Source organism: Halichoeres trimaculatus, unplaced genomic scaffold (genome assembly GCF_033239565.1).
Source record: "Halichoeres trimaculatus isolate MK-OKI-2021-1 unplaced genomic scaffold, fHalTri1.1 fHalTri1_scaffold_7, whole genome shotgun sequence".
Lineage (NCBI taxonomy): Eukaryota > Metazoa > Chordata > Actinopteri > Labriformes > Labridae > Halichoeres > Halichoeres trimaculatus.
Window position 1 is genome coordinate 35,517,394 of NW_027437185.1, and position 8,060 is coordinate 35,525,453.

Sequence of the window (8,060 nt, forward strand, 5' to 3'; positions counted from 1 at the left end):
TCGATGACCAGTGTTGGGCACTTCACTTTAAAACAGTAATTAGTTAGAGTTATAATATTTTCAAAAAAATTATCTGAATAAGTAACTGAATTACTTCCTTGTAAATGTAATTAGTTACTAGAGAAAGTAATCCTGTATACCTTTTTTTTTTTTAAACCTTCAATTTTGCAAAGGAATCAGTTTTTGAGCATATTTTCCTTAGGACACTATGCAAATATGAATGTGCTTGCCTTTTACATCTACGTTGAAGTAGTTCTATATATCTCCTCCCTGAAAACTACAGTTTTAACCCCACAGACCGCTCAGCACTTGCTCATATTAAATCTGCAGCTCCTGTCCTGTGTCTGGCTGAGTGATTCAGGTCATATAGACCTGTCAATTTTCCTGATTCAGGAGAGATTTTCCTACTGTTTAATCATTTTCTATCGCTCCAGATTTGCAATTTCTACAGAATAACCCCTTAATTTTAAGTCTGGTCCTGTGTTCTCTGATATTTTCCATGTAAAATTTACATGTAAAAAAAGTCGACTACTTGTGCCTCACATTCAAACCTCAAAAAGCATCCACCCATCTTCCTGGAGTTGGTTTGATCCAAAGACGCTGCATGAGATCCTCTCTGACTGCAGGTTACACAGGTTACAGGTTATTTGTTGCTGAACAGCTTTTCCCCATGTTTTTGTTGGATACAAAGTAACCACCAGCACATTTCACTGTCAGTAACGGTAACAGCGTTATAACTTTTGACGTTAGTTTAAATACTGTTTGTTTTAATGCCAGTAGTTTAATGCCAGTAGTTTAACGCTGTTATGCCCAACAATGTTGATGGCAGAGACAGGACGGAGCATATGTTATTCTTCAGCAGCAAAACTCACTTACAGCTGACATTTCAATGAATGTTTTTATCATGTTGTGGAAAACATGTAAGTTAAAAGAAACACATTAGAGGACATGAGACCAGATTAAAGTCATAAAACGGTGCAGAAAAGACAAAAACTGGAGCATGAGGAAGAAAAAATTGATATATTTGAGTCTAAAATGTTGTTTTAAGGGCAAAATACTCTGAATCTGGAAAAAAAAAAACCTGATAAAATCCAGATCCTAATCTTGCCATAAAACCATCCTGACAGACCCATACTGCCCCCTAATGGAGAGCATGTTCCTTAGTCAGAAGCAGAGTTTGCTGAGGGACAGGTGAGCTTTGATTTAATCAGTCTGTGATGATGAATCAAGGAGGTTTGGTCCTGAGTTGAACTTTTTCCCCTCTGCTCTGAAACCTCCATAAACTCAGATAAATGCATATTTACTTTTTTAAATGTGACAAATGAAGTTGTGCTTGTGTCAAACCAGCGTCTGATTTCTGCTGCTCTTTTCAGAGGACGTCTCCATCCTCCCGTCCCTCCATCCCTGTGAATCCTGAGGTCAGTTTGATTGACATGTGGTGACTTCATTCTTCTCTTCCTGTTTTGTGTGAGAGGAAGAACTTTATTACCTCCATCTTTCCTTAAAGGAGTGGTACTGAATAAACCCTCCTCCTCTGGCAGGGTGTGATGCTCTGAGTGAACAGCAGGTGGCAGCAGACACTCATGATTCAACAGGTCTCAGTCCCACTCAAAGACTTCACCTCAGATCAATAATTCAGAGAGTTTTAAAGGGATACAGATGAAAGAGTGAGGGCTAAACATTTTTTTGTGTGTTTTTATCCTCCTGTTTCTTCCTTTGATCCTCTCCTGATTCTTTGTTTTATGAGGAGGTGGAGTTTATTATCATGTTCAAGTCAGAGTTTCTGTTTGAAAAAAAAAAGGCACATGTGGTGAAATGCTTCCTCTGTGTCCTGGTTTAAAGAGTTAACCCTCTCACAAAGTCTTTGTTTACAGCGCCCCCTGCTGGAGATCCAGAAAGGTTGATCTGTGTGTGCTAAAAACCAAACAGAGCTACGAGCTCCAAAATAATTTAATCCTGATCCTCTTCACTATGTTTCACTGAGGACATGGGGCTTTTATTTTGAAATCAACAGTCAAACGTTGTTGAGCTGGTCTCCTTCAGGGACTCTTCACCACGCTGAGGACTGGAGTGAGACACTCAGAGTGAAGTTTGAGGAAAGCACCAAGTCAGATGCTCGTCTGAGCGTGCTCAGTGCTGCTCCTGGGCCAGCGAGCGCTCCCCTCCTCCTCAGATTATTAATCTGTCTCCTGGATTGACGGTGAGGACGTGGTCTCTCTGTGGCATCAGTTACACCCCGGTCCTCTCCGGGCCCCTGGAGCCCACTGAAGCAGAGCCACAGGAAGCAAAGAGGCGAGAAGAGGCCGGCGGCAGGGGCGGATGGATTTCAGACTAAACCTTCCTAAATCAGTTAGACCTGAGCCCAGCCTGACCCCGAGCTGCTCATCCGGCCCCACAGAGACCCATCAGCCAAACGGCCGTCCCTTAAGTGACAAAATGCCCTGAGGTGACACACACACACACACATACACACACTCGCCCTGTGATGTGCGGACAGCTGCAGCCCTGTGATCAGACCACCTCAGTCGAGTTCAGCACAAGTCCAAGACCAGGTCCTGTAGAGTCAAGTGTACAGAGGAGTGTGAGTCCAGAGTCTTTGTTCCCTGAAGGAGGAGCTGGGATCAGAATCAGGACTCTCTCCTTCTCCTTCCTTATCCTTATTTTTCTGTAAATGTCTGACTCTTACTCTGATCTGGGCTGGACCTCAAGGCTCGGTTCAGGAGCTTTCTGACATTTAGTTTCAACAGGTGAAAAACCCAGGACCAGTTTCTGTATACAATCTTTCTGAAGCTTTAACTCATTCAGGGCTCAGAGGTGTTGTCCTCTCTCAGCAGTCTTGCTCTGGCCCGGTCTCTCAGCCTGTGAGTGTGCATGGAGAGTTCTTTGGTCTTTCTGCTTTAATTGAATCAGGATCACTCTGTGAACCAGAGACTGGACCTGCACTCAAGACCTCCTTTTCACTAACCGTGACTCTGCTGGCATTAATGAGCCGGACCACTGTTGAGTTCAGTAGGACACCCTGAAGGATAGAATATCGGTTTTCACTTTGATAAAAAAGTGGGTTTTTGTTTGTTTACAAATGATTTTATGTTTACAAGCAAAAGAAGTGAAAACACCTGGGGAAAGGGGGTGAAAGCTATTAGAGGTATAGTAAATATCCCCAAAAACCTCTGGTCTAAAAATATGAGGCAATGCTGAAGTGTTGAAAAACTGCAGTTCTCAAAGTGTCCACTAGAGGCTTGTTGTAGAAACTGCCAACAACCAGCTTCAAAACAGCATATCAGAAAGATATGGGTGACATCACAGAGCTTACGTCCATATTTGATGAAGTTTATGATCCTCACAGATAGGGATGGGTATCGAATCAGGTACTTTAATAGGTACCAACCAAATTCCATATGTAGTACAGAGTATCGATTCATGTAAAATCAAAAGCACCATGTTTAGGTACCTGAACACATCTTAATGACTGTGAGGGAGTGGAAGAGTAGATGATTTTTCGTGCTGGTCATGAACACAGCATTGCAAGGTTATAAAATGAAGAATAAACATGTTAAATTGAAAGACTTTGAGGTTTTATTATCAAACAAATTAACATTCATTAAAACATAAACACAAAAAAATACCCAAAGTTGGTACCATTGAGTACTCGTGTCGATTGCCAGGTACCAGGTATTGATACTGTATTGTTTTAAATGGGTAAGGTATCCATTCCTGCTTGCTCATGCTCTGGAACTGCAAGGCTCTTTGCTGATGCTCACCCTGCTATGGACTCTGGGACTGTTTGCTGATGCTCGCCCTGCTCTAGACTCTGGGACTGTTTGCTTATGCTCTCCCTGCTCTGGACTCTGGGACTGTTTTCTGATGCTCTCCCTGCTCTGGACTCTGTGGCTCTTTGCTGATGCCCTTCCTGCCCTGGACTCTGTGACTCTTTGCTGATCCTCTCCATGCTCTCTCTGCTCTGGACTCTGTGACTCTTTGCTGATGCTCTCCCTGCTCTGGACTCTGGGACTCTTTGTTGCTGCTCTCCCTGCTCTGGACTCTGGGACTCTTTGTTGATGCTCTCCCTCCTCTGGACTCTGTGACTCTTTGTTGATGCTCTCCCTGCTCTGGACTCTGGGACTCTTTGCTGATGCTCTCCCTCCTCTGGACTCTGTGATTCTTTGTTGATGCTCTCCCTGCTCTGGACTCTGTGACTCTTTGTTGATGCTCTCCCTGCTCTGGACTCTGTGACTCTTTGTTGATGCTCTCCCTGCTCTGAACTCTGGGACTCTTTGCTGATGCTCTCCCTCCTCTGGACTCTGTGACTCTTTGCTGATGCTCTCCCTGCTCTGGACTCTGTGACTCTTTGCTGATGCTCTCCCTGCTCTGGAACCCAAAGGCTCTTTCCTGATGCTCTCCATGCTGCAGACCATTGCGTTCCGCTCAGGCTAGGGAAGAGCAGGGAGCTTCCTGAACAGGGAGAGCTTTTAGGGACTCAAACCAAACACCGAACCAGCAGAGTCTCATCCTGGCTCTGATACTCTCAGCCTGTGGGTTGTCAGACCATCAAACCCTCAGAGGATGGTCTGACAAACTGCTGATGGAGAGGCGCTCGTTTCTCCGCTCCGTCAGCCTACAATAAAACCCAACAAGTTAGCAAAGTACCCGTCTAAATTCAGCCTCGAAGCGGGGTTGGTGAAATGAGTCTTGGACTTTTTATCTCGCAGGCCTCAAGCAGTCGGGGTGAACGGTGCTCTGTCCGGCTGTGATCCACAGGGATGTGTCCTGTCTCCTTTACTGTATATTTTATATACAAACGATCGTAAGAGCGCCTGTGACGACATCTGCTGAAGTTAATTAGTCTACTCTGGGATGGCGAGGTCAATCACAGGCCTGTTGTGAAGGACTCTGTGGAGTGGTGCGACCACCAACTCTTAAAGATCTGTGTCAAAAAGACGAAAGAGATGGTCCTTGATTTTAGAAAAAGCTCCCACTCAAACCTTTCTGCCTGTGATTGAAGGAACACCTGTGGAGAATACTGAGTGCTACAAGTACCTGGTTAATAAAGACCTGAACTGAACTGAGTTTTTTTAACTGAACTGCTGCAGGCGGCTGAGGGGACGCGGGCCTCTTGAACCCTGCTCCCAGTCTTCAGTCCTGCAGCTTCATCTCATTATCAGCTCTTCAGCCCTCCACGCCGCAGCCTTTCTCTGCGACGTTTGCCTTCAGCATTACCTCTGATCTGAGAGCGGATCATCATGCCAGAGCCTCCTTCATGAACAAACAGAGCCCACACACACCACAGAGACTTTAACACAGCACAACACACGCAGCGGACTACAGAAAGCCCACAGAGTCCCAAAACTCAGGGAGGAGTCCGGCTCACCCTGTCAGGGTTCTGGTCTGGATCACCTCCTGATCACCGTGCATGAGCTCTCATACCAAACACAGCTCTGACTTCAGGCAAAGAGTGTGTGTATGAGCAGAGGATTAACCCCTTACACGCACACACACACACGCACACACACACAGATTCACTTGTTGCTGGCACAAACCTACATATGAAACAAAGACAGATTCATCAGCTCAGACTGTCAGACCCAGTTTACAACAAAGAGTGTCATTCACTCACACACACACACACTCACGCACACACACACACACACACGTTTCTGTCAGCGTGTGTTGTGTTGTTGTGTAAACTCGGAGCTTCTTCTCCTCCTGCAGACCGTCCAATAACAGCTCAGCAGGAATAATCCCGCTGATGACCTTGCTTTGTCACACGAGGTCTCTGAGTGTGTGTGAGTGTGTGTGTGTGCATGTGTGTGTGAGGCTCACATTAAATCCAGCACACTGCTCTTCTATACCGTGACCTCTGACCTCTTCAGAGAGCGATGTATAGCAGCGTTCCTCCTCCTTTTCTTCGTCTCCGGCTCGGCTTTCTCTGCACCTCGCCGAGCGTCGTTTTTACAGCTTTAAAGTTTAAAATCTCCAACGCTTCAACTTTCAGATCACCTGAAACTTAACGTACAGCTCCACGGGGAGCGCAGACTTCTCACTCTTACTCTTAGACATCAGGACAGAGGAAGATCTGTATGAGGCGCCGATTGTAAAGTTGCACACACTGCAAATAACAACATTTCTCCACATTTAGCTCTAGACATCACTTTTTCTGCAGATTTAGAGAAAAAATTGTGGAATATATTTGTCAAATATTAAATATTAAATGTTGAATATTTTATCCAAATGTTGAATGTTAGTTAAAAATGTTGTAAATGAATGTCCTGATTCTAAATATTTAGCAAAGATTTCTAAATCTTGGGGTACGATTTCTAAATATTTAGCTAAAACGCAAATTCACACTCACGCCTGCAGGAAGTACCAAAATAAAAGTTTGGAAGCAGTCCAGCCAAGCAGGATTTTTTGAGAAAATCAAACACAGTCGGCTAAATCAGCCGTTAGAAAATAAAAATACCAAGTGCTGTGATGGCGCTGTTGAAGATCCTGTGGCCGACATCGAAGAAGTAAAGCTTGGCATTCTCAAAATCTCTTCCTCAAACTTTTATTTTGGTACTAAAAAGCTAATTTTCATTTGCTAAATATTTAGAAATTTTACCTCAAAACTTAGAAATCTTGACTAGATGTCTAAAAATCTTTGTAAATATTTAGAAATCTTTGCTCAAGATTTAGAAATGTTTGCTTAGATTTATAAATTTTTGATAGATATTTAGTAGGGATGCACTAAAATGAAAATTTGTGGCCAAAGCCAAAGCTGAATAAATTATAATTTTGGGCCGAATACCGAATATTGAATGCCGTAGCAGATGCAAGGTTTAACGGGGCTCAGTGTTGACTTTAAAATGGTCAAAAAATGTCCTGCAAGTAAATGCTTCGGCCCATTTCTTTAGAATACTGCATGTTATATGAGAGTAAAACAGTTTAAAATGAAGAAAAACACAAAGACAGAACAGAATCTTAGAGGTTTAGTGAAGGAAAAAACACAGGAATCAAACATCAGGAGCAGATTTTACAGGATGAAATTAGAGTTTAAACATTAATTAACATTTTCACGTTAACATTTCTGAGCACTGTCTCTTATTTTGTAAATAAAAAAGGTCGCTTAAAGGCAGGGTTGGCAGTCCTGAAAAACTAGCATGAATTTGAATGTAGCATCTCGTCAGGACTCCTCCTAGCGCCTCTTCCCCCTCCCCTTGGGGCTCCTCCAAAGCAACGTCCCCGCTCACATTCACGGGCGCCTCTGATTCGCAACTATGATTGTGAATGACTGAAAGACGGACTCAGCACATCATTTTATGTTTTGCACTACGTTGAGTCATGTCTCATTTAGAGGTCAGGAAACACCAAAATGTTGAAACGTAAAGCTCAAAAAACAGTAAACAAACGTGGCTTTTGTCAGTACTCGCGACTGTCTATGTCATGCTAGAATCGTCCACTTTTACCTGTGACATGAAATCAGGAGTAAAGCTATGATACAAATAGTTCATGTACATTTTCTCTAGATTAGTTAGAGGCAGGGGAACAGAGCAAGAAAAGAAAGCCTCTGTCTTTCTTTTCTTGCTCTGTGTAGCTGGAGGAGCGGCAACGGGCAACCGAGGTATAGGTAGCTTCTCCGTAATTCTGCAGCGCTGCTCCTTCCTTCTCAGCTCGGCCACGCACACTGAATCATGTGCACGCCAGTGAAATGTACATGCAGGAGTCGGGCAGAACGGCGACGGGATTTGATTGGTTTTCAAACAAGGTGTCCCTGGATGACGATTGGTTGGTGTTTTCCCTTTTTTACTCCTGCTGTAGATAGCAGATATTTTCCGCTCTACTTTAAGAACACATCATGTATTTCTTGCCATCGGTACATACAGATCATTTTAACCAGTATAACAAAAAGTGTATCTAAATCAAACTACCAATTATACCTTTAAGCATCGCCAGAATCTCCAGCATCCACACAGATCTCCCTCTCTCCTCACACACACGCTCCTCCTCGTCACAGGAGAAACTGAAAGTGAAACTTAAGGAGAAAGTGATTCAGCTGGTTATGCTCACTGTACAGTACAAATAAG